Source organism: Dreissena polymorpha, chromosome 2 (assembly GCF_020536995.1).
Source record: "Dreissena polymorpha isolate Duluth1 chromosome 2, UMN_Dpol_1.0, whole genome shotgun sequence".
Classification (NCBI taxonomy): Eukaryota; Metazoa; Mollusca; class Bivalvia; order Myida; family Dreissenidae; genus Dreissena; species Dreissena polymorpha.
Genome location: NC_068356.1, coordinates 106239578 through 106254490, shown reverse-complemented (window position 1 = coordinate 106254490; position 14913 = coordinate 106239578). Strand labels below are relative to the sequence as shown.

At 37.7% G+C, this 14913-nt stretch overlaps 1 long non-coding RNA gene across 1 annotated transcript; it reads left to right on the top strand.

The window, feature by feature from the left end:
- The first annotated feature begins 512 nt into the window (after window positions 1–512).
- On the top strand, window positions 513–13056 carry LOC127868389 (uncharacterized). Its single transcript, XR_008044107.1, has 4 exons — window positions 513–727; window positions 953–1130; window positions 3649–3783; window positions 11722–13056. It is a non-coding gene; the product is annotated as an uncharacterized LOC127868389 (long non-coding RNA).
- Window positions 13057–14913: the final 1857 nt, after the last annotated feature.

Below are 14913 nucleotides of genomic sequence, written 5' to 3'. Positions count from 1 at the left end.
GTCATAGTGGCCAAGATTTGGTATACATGAGGAGGTAGTGGCCTGGATTTGGTACTCATCATAACATAAGGGCCTTGTGGCCGAGATTTGGCATACATGAGGACTAAGTGGCAGAAATTTGGAACACTAGAGGTGCTAAAAGCTGAAATTTTGTGAACAAGAGAGGAAAGTGGACGAGGTTTGGTATACTAGCACATGAGGGCCTAGAGGGAGGGATATAGTGCAAATAAGGCAGAGTAGCTGAAATTGTGTACACCTTAGGGCCAAGGAAAAGCAGGGATTTGATATACATTTGTGCTGAGTTGCAGAGATATACATGAAGGCAAGAAATTTGATACAAATGTCAATATTAATGATGCAATTGTATAATTATGTAGTTGTCTTGAACTCTTATTACTGTTCAAAATTTTTAAAGTGCAAAAAGTAATGATACCCAAATTAACAGTTATTATGAGTGTTAAATAATTATTTGATTTATCAGTTTGTACTACGTGTTATGTTCTATCAAACTATTCTCTACTTAAAGTGTGTTGAACTTTATTTTTTTAAGAGAATCCAGATCAACCCACCACTCTCCGGACCCCATTGCGTGAGCTAAATGGACATCGCAGTGTGGTGATTGCAGCTGATTGGTTGAACTTCGGTGGTCAGGCGATAACTGCATCCTGGGATAGAACTGCCATCTTGTTTGACGCAGAAACTAGGGCAAACTTGACTGTTCTCAAAGGTAAGTCCAGACTGGATGTACACTTTTTCCTAAGTCTTTAAAGAAACTTATTAACAGATGCTTTTTACTTAAATGCAATCTAATTAAATGTATTTAAAAAAAACTTAAAATTTTGAAATATATGTAAATAATATACATTCTAACCTTAAAACTATACTATGAAGGAAAAACATGAATTAAAGAAAAAAATGGAGCAATGAAATTATCTTCCATTATTATTCATAGGTTTTCGAACTCAGGACTAAGCGCCATTTCTTTTAATACATCATTTATATGGAGCGACCAGGGACTGACAGACGTAAGGGTCCACCCTTGTTGTGACCTCATCCAAGGATACAACCTTCCGACTTTGGGACTTCAGGGACACTAACATGCCTGTCACGGTGTTCCTAGGCCACAACCAGTAGGTGCTGCTACATCAGAGCCTTTCTCTATCAAAACAAGGATAAATATTGGCTTATATTTGATAGGCTATATTTGAGCCTCACTCTATGATAACAAGGCTAAATAAGCTGATATTTGATAGGCTATATTTGAGCCTAGCTCTATGAAAAAAAGGCTAAATATAGGCTGATAGTAAATAGGCTACATTTGAGCCTCGCTTTATAAAAAACAAGGCACAATATAGGCTTATAGTTGATAGGCTATATTAGAGCCTTGCTCAATGAAAACAATGCTAAATATATAGGCTGATATTTGATAGGCTATCTAATAGCCTGACTCTATGGAAACAAGGCTTAATATAGGCTGATATTTCGATATTTGATAGGCTATATTTTAGCCTGGCTCTATGAACACAAGTCTAAATATTGGCTGATATTTCGATATTTGATAGGCTATATTTGAGCCTGGCTCTATGAAAACAAGATTAAATATTAGCTGATATTTCGATATTCGATAGGCTATATTTGAGCCTCGCTCTATGAAATAAGGCTAAATATAGGCTTGTATTTGATAGGCTATTTTAGAGCCTCACTCTGTAAAAACAAGGCTAAATATAGGCTTATATTTGATAGGCTATATTTGAGCCTGGCTCTATGAAAACAAGACTAAATATTGGCTGATATTTCGATATTTGATAGGCTATTTTTGAGCCTCGCTCTATGAAAACAAGGCTAAATGTAGGCTTATATTTGATAGGCTATATTAGAGCCTCACTCTGTAAAAACATTGCTAAATAAAGGCTTATATTTTATTCTGCTCTTCCCAAAAAAATTTTGGGGAGCATATAGTCGCCGCTTCGTCTGTCCTTCCGTGTGTCCGTCCGTCCTTGCACAATTTTTGTCCGGGCTATTTCTCAGCAATTAATGACCGGAATTCAATTAAACTTTATGGGAAATTTCACTACCAAGAGGACATGTGCATATTATCAGCCGGTTCTCGTCGGATAATTTTCACAGTCTTATTGCACTTTGAAATTTTCCATTAACTGAACATATAGTGCAATTCTTCTCCGGGTGATTTCTTAGCAACTAATGACTGGAATTCAAAGAAACTTTATGGGAAGCTTCTCTACCAAGAGGAGATGTGCATATTATCAGCCGGTTCTCGTCGGATGATTGTTTTAACAGAGTTATGGCCCTTTGAAATTTTCCATTGTACATATTGTGCAATTCTTGTCCGAGCTATTTCTCAGCAACTTATTATGGGAATCCAATGAAATGTTATGAGAAGCTTTACTACCAACAGGAGATGAGCATATTATCAGCCGATTATGGTCGGATGATTTTTTACAGAGTTATGGCCCTTAAAAAAATTCTATAAACTGTACATATAGTGTAATTCTTGTCCGGGCTATTTCTCCCCAACTACTGACTGGAATACAATGACGCTTTATGAGAAGCTTAACTACCTTGAGGAGATGCACATGTTATTAGTGGGTTCTGGTTAGATGATTTATTTAGAGAGTTATGGCCCTTTGATAAATTTAAGTTGCTAAACCATCCATCGTATTATTTTGTCCAAAGTTATGCCCCTCAAGACGTTTCCTTTTATCTGAATATATTGTGCAATATTGTGAAAAAATTTTTTTTGGGGAGCATCACCCGTCTCCGACGGTTTCTTGCTGGCTATATTTGAGCCTTGTTCTTTGAAAACAAGGCTAAATATAGGCTTATATTTTATAGGCTATATTAGAGCCTCACTCTGTAAAAACAATGTTAAATATAGGCTTATATTGGATAGGCTATATCAGAGCATGGCTTTTTGAAAACACGGCTAAATATAGGCTGATGTTTGATAGGCTATATTAGAGTCTAGCTCTTTGAAAATAGGCTATATTATATAGGCTATTATTTTATAGGGTATATTAGAGCGTCGCTCAATGAATACAAGGCTGAATATTGGCTGATGTTCGATAGGCTATATTTGAGTCTTGCTCTATGAAAACAAGGCTAAGTATAGGCTAATATTTAATAGGCTATATTTGACAAAAGGCTGAATATAGACTGATTATTGATAGGCCTTATTATCCTTTAATGAGACCTGTGAAAATATATACATTTTTATACCTCCTGGTACGGTTGGCATAAAGCAGTTGCACTGTCTGTCGCCTGTTCGGCATTCCATTTTTTTGAGGAGTTTTATGTAACCCTGACAGATATTGAGCTGATTTTTGGTATGTGTGTCTAATTACAGATGAAGTGTGAGTTTCGTTCCGGTTCATGCATTTCTGGCGAAGTTATTGGCCTTGGACTGATGAACTGTCGCTATAATAACTGTATTTCGGAGAACTGAACATTTTTAGAATAAATATTGATCAACAACATTTGATTTGCTATTCTTGACCAGTAACAGCAACATTTGAATTGTTATTCTAGACCAGTATCAACAACATTCGGTATGATATTCTAGACCAGTATCAACACCATTTGGTATGTTATTCTAAACCAGTATCAACACAATTTGGTATTTTATTCTAGACCAGTTACAACGGCAGCCTTTGCTGGTAATGAGAAGGTGGTTTCGGGCAGCGATGATCGTACAGTGAAAGTCTTGGATCTGAAGTACATGCGGTCACCAATATCCACCATCCGTACTGACTCATCTGTGAACAGGTTAGCGTCAATTGAGCCTCTTTCCACGATAGTTGGTCTTAATTTATGTGCTTTAAGTGTCGTTCTAGAGTAGCCTTTACAGTCTGCACAGGCTAATAAGGGACGGCACCTTTGGCTATTCTGGTATGGTTTGTTAGAAGGAAGTATCTTCTTAGCAAAAATCCAGTTTAGGAGCAAAGTGTCGTCACAGATTACCCTGTGTGGTATACACAGGCTTGGGACAACACTTTATGCACATGGATATATCCCAGTTTTTGCAGAACGAGCCTTGATTGACCACTTGCTACTTGTCAGTATATGGATTTAATTGCGCAATTACTGGAAAACAATTGAAATTTCCAGAATCGAATTTTCGTGGATTTTTTGCGAGTCCTGTCAAGACCACAAAATCAAATGTCCTAAAAATGACCATAAGTAATACCACATTGAAAACAAATCTTCAGTATTGGCTGGCATTTGAGTGAATGGTAAATAACAGAATATGCTTGCTTAGTCTAACAAGTTTACTTTATAAAATGAAAAGACAACCCTTAATAATGTGAATAGACAGCCTCAAGTATGTTTTTGAGAGCAATTTCTTCCATTAGGGATCCCAATGGAAACAGAATTGGAAGACTACCGCGTAGCAGCAGAACTGCAAGTCGTGATTGGGATCGATAATGGATTCTTACATGTAACTGGTGGTAAAATGATAATCGTCATCATCATCATCATAATCATCACCACCACCATCACCAACATCAACACCACACAAATCGTCGTCGTTGTCGTCATCATCATCATCATCATCAGTACTATATTGTGATGTCAAACAAAATGTATGTGATCATTTAAATATTAATTTTAAAGCCGCGCCCAGCTGAGATATTTTAAGGCGTAAAACATGGATATCAGGTATAATTACTCAATAATTATTATTGTAGAGGCCAAGAACTAAACCCAAACTGCCACCTAGCATTACATGGGCAAGCCTATATGAAAACTCCGATGAATAACCCTTTTCACACAGTAAATATAAACTCAACTAAATTTTTACTTTTTATTAAAGGACCTTATAACATAAAAACATAAAAAATGGTTCTGGCATATAATGTCTCGACTCCAAGCAGCAAGGGCCACCTGCGAACATGGCAAGCCCAAACTAACTGCAAATAACTAACTGCACAAATAAATTGTATATGAGTGCTGACTCCGGGTGACGGCCATCAGCACTCCCAACAAAATCATATATATTTTCCCCAAAAAATGTGCCAGGTAAAAAGCGTCCATCCGGCACTGATTGCCAAGGAACTGTTAACTTCAAGCGACTGTCGACAAACCCGAGGTGTCCGAACTGCCCCATCGGAAGTGGAGTCGTGACCGACCTGTATCCGACGTTTGGTACTCTGCGTCTACACGGCAAACTGAAAAACGCAACTCAAACCAGCAGAATATGTAATATACTAAAACCAAATCTAGTACGGAAAACAATCAGTTTCCCCTTATGTTATTAAAATTAATGTGGACAGGCAAATAAAACTTAAAATAAATCTATATTTACCCTAAGCCTGACCAAATTTTTAAATATATAACGGACGCAGTAAAGTGTGACAGAACAACACTGTGTAAAAACAAACTACATGGGTTGGTTGGGAGGGGAGAAAATTTACAACCTTTTGTTTGTGTAGATAACAATGAGAAAGAAATTTTAAATCTGTAAAATTAGCTACTTCGGTTAAAAAACACCAACAATAAGAAAACTGAAAAACCAGCCCAGCAGTGGCCCAACAATAAACAGGTCTATTATTTAGTAATAGACCATATTATTGTAGAGGCCAAGAACTAAACCCAAACTGCCACCTAGCATTACATGGGCAAGCCTATATGAAAACTCCGATGAATAACCCTTTTCACACAGTAAATATAAACTCAACTAAATTTTTACTTTTTATTAAAGGACCTTATAACATAAAAACATAAAAAATGGTTCTGGCATATAATGTCTCGACTCCAAGCAGCAAGGGCCACCTGCGAACATGGCAAGCCCAAACTAACTGCAAATAACTAACTGCACAAATAAATTGTATATGAGTGCTGACTCCGGGTGACGGCCATCAGCACTCCCAACAAAATCATATATATTTTCCCCAAAAAATGTGCCAGGTAAAAAGCGTCCATCCGGCACTGATTGCCATATGGCCACCCAACAACGCTGACCCAGCGGCCCAAATGCCCCAACCTCGAAACCAGCTGGGCCAGAGATGACGGGTGGCCACTGCCAAAGAACTTTGGCTGCAGGGCGGATGGACGCATGCTTGGAGTCGGAAGCAGTAAACTGTAAACACAAGGCAAAGATATGAATAAAAACTAGCAGCAAAAATGCATAAAACCCAGCAGAAAAAAAATGCATAAAAACTAGCAGCAAAAAATTGCATAAAAATTAGCAGCAAAAAACTTTCTTTTTTCTTTTTTCATACATATGAGTAAGAAAAATATGCATACAAACTAACTGCAAATATCTATTTTTGGACTCAATAGCAACACCAACATACATAATGTGTGGGATTTAAAATTGTAAGAACCCCCAAATTTGTGCATCTAGAACTTCAGTAATGGATTGGTGTATTATGCTTTATAAGTTTTTCAAGCCCTGCAGACATATTAGAAAGAAAAATATCTGTACCCAGAGTTGACAAGTGGACTCCGTCCTTCTCAAACAAATGTTCCTCAAATTTTCCAAAGTCAGAGTTGGCCAAGTAATGCCCTCCACATGCCAAAGCCCTAGATGAACCATGACTATTAAGGCGCTTTCTTGCTTTCCATAGCAACTTTATTATCAGAATATCTCCAATTTGACCTTGGAAGCACTGCAGACCATACAATCTTAACACTTGGAAATATAGACAGTATAGTCCTGAATAGCTCGACAATCAATTTTCGAAGGTCCACCAGTGACCGACGACCAAGATCATTACCACCTAAATGTAACACAATATAGTCTGGAGAATTACCCACATTGGCAAGCGAAAGAAATTTTTTCTTTGATTCTGCAAGTGTTAACCCACTGTACCCTTGCCACCAGATGATGTTGGGTTCAAGGCAGAGGTTGGCCCCTTCAGGTCGTAATCTTGCTGCTATGAAGGCTTGCTTGATTATTGATGAACCCAGTATCCAGATGGTTTTCCTTAATACAACTTGGTTTTTGTTAGTCACGTGAATCTAACTATATGAACCATACCTTTTTAATGGGGGTTATTTATTAGGCTGGGCATGACAACAGGAACAGGACGAACATATGTTTGGTAGGCATTGGAAGCCCATCTGCCTGCCTGTTTAATGATCTCCACTGAATAGCCTAGTTGGGAAGCTGCAGTTGCTGCTCCAATTCTGAAGGAGTGGGATTTGTAAGACCCATAATTTAGACCCAAAAGAGAAACCGTTTTCTTAAGAATAGCAGAAAATTGGTAACGAGTAATTGGTTGTTTGTTAAAGTGCAAAAACAAGGGACCAGGCCCTTGAGGACGAACATGAAGATACTGGTTAAGACACACAACTGGGCAAAATTCACTGTTTGACCTAGTAATTTTGAGCGCTACCCCTTTGCCCAACTGATCAGTTTTTGAATGCCGGATTGAAATGATTACCCCATTGTGATCAAATTGTAAATCTTCTATTGCCAACACCGCTGCCTGTAAAATACTATCACCTTTTTTAGGAACAGCTATTTCGCCAACTCTCAGAAAACCGAAAAACGCTAGCATAAAAGCTGCAGTGAACAGTTTTGCTTCGTAGACACTGGAACACACAATATTAAGTTTGCTTACTATCCCTTGCAGTAACGAGAGGGTAATTGGAAGCCTATTATCGTGTGTTTTCTTATCTTTTTGCATTCCTTCAACCATTTTTGAAACAATGAACTTTTTGGTAGGGTCAACAACATCAAGCAGCTTGCAATGAAAAGCTATAGAGCTTAAGTATGATTTTGCTGTTTTGTGGGATAGTTTCTGTAGGGATAGCCATGCTACAAATCGAACCACCTGTTCAACTGTAGGCGGCCAGGCATCTGACAAGCCGTATTGCCTTTTAAACTCAGAGAATCTCTCTAACCCAACGATGTATGCCTTTTTTGTATTAGCAGCAAGGGAATTGTCTAGCAATCTATTAGCCTCTTGTTGCAGATCATCAGTAAAAACTCCGGCGGGACGGATTCTGGACTCGCTTGTGCCTCTGGTGCTAACTGTTGTAACCTGTGAAACTGTTTACGAGAAATTGCATCAGCAATGTAATTGGACTTTGATGAAATATGTACTGCTTTAAACACCACCGAGTATTTCATAACTAACAACACAAATGTTCTAACCAGAAACATCAAACGTTTCGACTTGGAAGACTGTTTGTTTATCACTTCTACCAAACCTAAATTATCAATATGAAACTTAATCTTCCTGTCCCTCAAAAAGACCCCCCAGAGCCATATTGCCAACAAAACAGGGACCATCTCTAAAAATGTTATATCTGATAAAATAGGTTGGCCTTGCCATTGAACAGGCCATGGGCAATAGGCCCAATTACCTCCAAAATAACAACCACAGCCAAGAGTAGCACCGCCTGCACTATCAGTGTAAAGATGAATGACAGAGTTATCCAACCATACTTTATTTGGAATATGTACAACGCCATTAAAATCTTCAATAAATTGAATCCACATCAGGATGTCTTCTCTCATTTCACCATTAACTCTTATCTTATAATAGGACTTTTTTGAGCCACACATAGCATCATAAAATCGGCGCAAGAATGCCCTACTTGCTCTTACTGATTGACTACAAAAACTCAACTTCCCAGTCAAAGACTGCAATTCTTTTAACGTAAGTCTCTTTTTTACTAGACAATTTTGCAAAAGCTTCAAAAGTTCTTCCACTTTTTTAGCAGGTACTCTAACAGTCATTTGCACAGTATCTAATTCCAGGCCTAAAAATGTCAGTACTGTTGTTGGGCCGAGCGACTTTTCCACCGCAACTGGGACTCCCATTTCGGTGCATACTTCCTCGAAAGTAGAAACTAGCATGTTACAATTATTTGACCCAGCTGCACTTCCAAAAATAAAGTCGTCCAAATAATGATCTAAAGTTTGAATCCCAGTTTTGAAACTTACTAGCCAATGTATAAAAGTGGAGAATGATTCGAATAAAGCCGGAGCAATAGATAAACCCATTGGTAAGCATTTGTCAACATAATACTGGTTGTTGAACTGAAGCCCCATCAAGTGAAAGTCCCCTGGGTAAATAGGCATTAAACGAAAAGCCGATTTAATATCTCTTTTTGCCATCATTGCTGACGTACCTAAACTAAATAACATGTCAGCCACTTTGTCAAATGATGTATATTTAACAGAAATGTCTTCCACACTAAAACCATCATTGACACTTGACCCATTGGGATACGACAGGTGTGTAATTAACCGCCAACCCCCGTCTGGCTTCTCTAAAATGCCTAATGGACTTACTTTTAAATTGGAAATTGGTGGGACTTTGAAAGGACCTGAAATTCTACCTAAGGAAATCTCTTTGTCAAGTTTCTTTTGGACTTCTGAAAAATGCACTTTTGTTGAAACCAAATTATTCGCTGAAGAACCGAGATGTGAACCCTTATAACCCAGCTTAAAACCTTGCTTAAAGCCATTACTGAGCACAGAAGCTACTTCTTTATTTGGATATAACTGAAGATATTTAGAAATCGTAACAACATTGATTGGCGACTTGCCAAGAGACCAAACTGAGGTATTAGTATCTGCTAAACGGGCCCCGGAGCCCCTGAATTGGGCCTCTAGGTCGGAACGTGTAAGCTCTAGGCCTGTACGAGGTCTGGGTGACAGCCCCCCTGACAGACCCTCCTCCCAAGGAACTGGTGTTGCGAGGCTTGAGATGACATACCCTGGAAGGATGGTCGGAACCACAAATCATACAAGCATGTTTGTAATTGCAAACTGACCGTAAGCATCTGGTATAATTGAAATCATAACATTTTCTTACAAAATTCCCTGTATCATGAACTGGCTGCCTTGGAGGCCCCATACACAACAGCCAAAGCTCCATATCAATCATTGCCCACGAATTCGCTGGGTTATTACCCATTCTCAACCTAAACTGTTGATCATAAGATCTCCAACCCTCAGTGTGTCTTGCTGCCCCCAGCCTTATAGTGTGCATATACTTTAAGAGATCTTGCATTTTAACCGGATGAGCACTTAAATAAATGCTTGAGAAAATGAGGAATGCGTCAGTCCATTTAGCTATATCAACAATGCTTTGTTTCATGTTGGGCTTTACCACTAATTCACCCGAATTATTCAAAACCAAATGTTTTCCTAAATCTTCAGGAACTACCGGGGCCTCCAACAAACATGCAAGATCTACATATTGGCCTGATATTATTTTGTCTTTAATTGACTGAGGAACATGATCACCTAAAACAGACTGAAAACTAGGAATCATGCATGGTAAAAAAATATCCTCACTAAAACCATTACCCGATTGAACAGCCGGATCTGGCTGGCTTGCTGCAGGCTGCATCTGGTCGCCCAGTTGTTGACTGAGAGGCAGCTGGTCGGGTTGATGGCCGGACTGTTGGTTTGAAGACCATTGGCCGAGTCGATGGCTGGGGGTGAGAGGCAGCTGGACAGGCTGTTGGTTGGGAGGCAGCTGGACAGGCTGTTGGTTGGGAGGCAGCTGATCGGGCATTTGGGTGGAAGGCAGCTGACGGGGTTGTTGGCTGGTGCCAGGTAGGTTTTGGCTGGAATGCTGGTGTAGTTTGACCGACGGACGGCGCCTTTTCCGGTTTCGCGTTTCCATGTGTGCAATAAAATAAACAATAAAGATAATAAGTAAATACCGAAAAAAGCCATATTTGGCTTATAGCTAACCCACTATAATAATTAACAAACCTTTTAGAGATTTATTGCATATGAACTAAAACGTGACTCAACAAACTGTCTTGGTAATTATAAATAAATGCGCCATAAGACCACCTCTTAACTGCAGTAAGTACCGACTATTGCCGCATTGCCACAATTAAGTTCCTTTTACTATTGCTACATAAAAACCAACATTCATTTAAAGTGTTTATGATAAACCTGAACATAGTGCCCGCCCTAATTGAATCTGAAGCAACCCACTCTCCAGAAATTGAATAATAACGCTAAATATATTTTGACATTTTTGTGCTGACCAAAAGTAATATGTTTGTTTAACACGCCACGGGAATTCCTTTATTTCGATTGAAATTTACCCTCTTACTGCCAGTGAGATATTAGCCTATTTTCAGAAAATAAGTATAACATGGTTATTTCACTGAATACACGAATGCATATCAACTACGTTTTCTCATAAAGCTTGAAATTGATTTTGCTCTTACTACAATTGCTTAGATCAGACGCCATGTGACCGATCCACTTTTTCCCCACCACTGTACAGAAATCCGTAAACTACAGCCCGTAAACTCAGCATCCATCATAAATATCACAAGAATTGCTAAGAAACACCTTTTAACTACCGGCTTCTAACTTTATTTTACATATTTAATAAACTTTTACTAGAATAGATTAGAAATAATTAAAGGAGAAAATTTACAACCTTTTGTTTGTGTAGATAACAATGAGAAAGAAATTTTAAATCTGTAAAATTAGCTACTTCGGTTAAAAAACACCAACAATAAGAAAACTGAAAAACCAGCCCAGCAGTGGCCCAACAATAAACAGGTCTATTATTTAGTAATAGACCATATTATTTTACCAATTTGATGCACGTTTATTGTTACTATTTTGGTTTGTTGAATATCCATTTAGTGTGATTAATGATAACATGTACTTTATTTGAAGGTTTTGGGTAGTGAGGCTTTATAAATAGGATAGCAGCAAATAACTACCTTTGAATTCTCATAAAAGCCATGGCTCTTTTGCAGGGCCACTCAAAAATGGTGTGCACTGTAGCCTAGCCTGGACCGAGGAAAATCCGGTGTGTAACCTTTTCTCGTGCGGCTTCGACAGACAGGTCCTAAGTTGGAGCATCAATGTCCAGATCAAGGAATGAAAAGAGTCAGTTATGGATAGTTCTGAAGAAACATGAGCCTCGTTCATGGACAACTGGGATTAATGCATGGGACAGCACTCTCCGCCTTAACTGGATTTTTGCTAAAGAGATGCTTTCTTCAAACGAAAAAATACAAACAAGTGAAAAGTGTTGTCTCTGATAAGCCTGTGCAGATTTCTCAGGCTAATCTGTAGAGCTGTAACGATTCGGTTCGATGCATCGAAAAACCGATTCAATGCCGCCGATTCGATTTCGATACCAATACGGCCAATTTGGATTCGATTCACTGCAATCCCGATTGATCCGCATTTGAAACCTTACTTTCCAAATCCGTCGTCTAAACGTTCTTGTCATTTGTAATACGGCTTGTGATTGGTCAATAGCCAATATGTCATCCAATGAATGAATAAATACCATGCTGAGCATTACATCAACCGGTAAAATGGCTTTTTCAACCACGCCGAAAGATGCACGTCAAAATTAAAATCAAAAGTATGGGAACATTTCGGGTTTTGGCGAAGGTTCTGATGCGAAGGCAACTTGCAAAACGTGTTTTGTTGATGTAAGTTACCCACATGGTTTGTTTACTTAACTGTGTGCATTCTGTTAAGAAGTCAACTGGAAGTTGTTTATTCACTTACTTTTTTTTTTCTTCTGTTAAACACATGATACATTTAGCATTCTGTGTTATTTAAGAACAACTCAACAGGAAGTTTTGTTCAATAAATTTGTTACTTATAAAACAATGTTGCGTTTTTATATTTTATTTAAAAACTTAAACACTTTAAATGTACAATGTATAAGTTAATAACAAATACCAAACATATTAATTCATGCTCTGGACAAACCAAACATGAAATAGTTTGCAAAATAAGCAGCAAATAGTTTTATTTGAATCGAATCGAAAATAATCGAATCGGACCATTTTGTATCGAAATCGAATTGAATCGAATGATGGGTGAATTGTAACAGCTCTGGGGCGACACATGCGTTAAGCCCAATGTTCCCTTAAGAAGGCTCATATTATCTGGAGAAATTAAATTGTTCTTGTTCTAAATACATTTTATTCCATGCTTACATGGAAGAGTGTGTTTTCAATACCAAACTATGAAAGGATTTGTTTTCTGTCATTGCTTGTCACCAAATTCAAGGTAGATATAGAAAATATTATTAAGTTTTTTTTTCTCAATTTATTTTGTTAATGTTATAGGTAGTGGTTGTATAAAATGTATAAATATAAATAGGTGTTAATAAGTTATGTTGCTGGATGTTACATTGAATTGTCAATAGTTATGTTATAAGTTTATTTGAAAAATGTATTCGCATGTGAGAAAAAAAATGAATATATTAAATGCAAAGAATAACATTTCATGCACAAATATATTCAAGTACTGCATGATTAATACATAGAAAATACTGATTGAATATATTTAGCAAGGCTTAGAACAACTAAACCATCTGTCTTAGTTCAAACTTATTTATTTAAGCTGGATTGCATTGAAAGACTAAGGCTTATTGAAACGCTGTCGAGTATTTTTCCTGGGTATAACCAGTACATGTTGCCTTGGAAGAGATCTAAAGAACGCCCCCAAAATGGGGATCAAACACGTGAGCCTTGGCGAGTGGTTCAAGTTTCAGTGCCATAATGCCTAGCAAATAAATCTGTAGTCAATCACTATCCCATTATTGTTTGGCAATGTCTTCTTTTAATCATTATGTTGATTTATTAAAAAAGCGATCGAAACAACTGCGAATACGAACTAAGGTGTCCAAATTTTTCTGCTATGTCAACATTTTCATCTTTTGTCTGTACTAAATCTGACTGGGGTTTTGTTTAAATACTCTATATTTGTGCAATATGAAATTGTTGCTTGTTGTATAAGTTTCCAGTGGTGTCGCAATATAAATTGTTTTATCCATTCCATGCTCATGCCAGAAAAGTGCTGACTCATGCCAAAGATAAAGAAATAATTATTGCATCCATATTTATTGTAAATCATTGAAGCTAATTAAAACAGTTATGAATTTCATTTGTGAGTATTTTCCAGTCTGGAAAATGTACGTAAGTGTATTAATTATACTTTGAAAATATCATGAATTTAGACATGTTTAATAGATGTATTTAGCTTAATGTTTTATTTGCTTTCTGTTGATCAATTTTACCTGTTTGTTGTTTATAAAACCAGAGACGTATGTTATCTCTGATCATACCTGTAATGCTTTGAATGTATGAATATATATGTTGAGTAAATAAATGATTCTTGGAACACAAGTGTTTTTGTTTTCATGCAAATTGCATCTAATCTTATCATAACCGAATCTCATGGTTATTTTCCAAGTTTTCAAGAAAGAAACCATTTAAAACGAATTGCTTTGCGACGATGGCATTCTATTATGCAGAGCTGATGTCTTCTCGATGGCATTCTATTATGCAGAGCTGATGTCTTCGTATCGATAAATGTGCGTTAAACCGGTTTAAAATTGTGGCAGTGAATGCGTATTTGAGCCTTCTTCTGTGAAAATGCATGTGCGTAAAATGTCATCTCTGATTTGTGTATGCAGTCCACACAGGCTAATCAGGGACGACACTTTCCGCCTAAACTGGATTTTTGTTAAGAAGAGACTTTCTTCAAACGAACAAATGCTATGTTTGTGAAACACAATGCCCCCTACTGCACCGCTTTGAAGCAATATATTTGACCTTGATGGATGACCTTGACCTTTCACCACTCAAAATGCGCAGCTCCATGAGACACACATGCATGCCAGGTATCCAGTTGCTATCTTAAATATTGCAAAAATTATGACCAAGGTTAAAGTTTTTGGACAAACACACACACAATGACAGACAGACAGGCAAAAACAATATAGCCCCGATCATTCGATCCGGGGTACACAATTTCATATAAGCAGACCGTGTTGTCCCTAATTGGCCTGTGCTGACTGCACGTGCTTACCTGGGACTACACTTTGCGCACATGCATTTAGCCCAGTTTTCCCAGAAAGAGGTTCATTAAGTGACAACTGCTGGCGATAGCTGGTGTCCCAATATCTAAGGAAACAT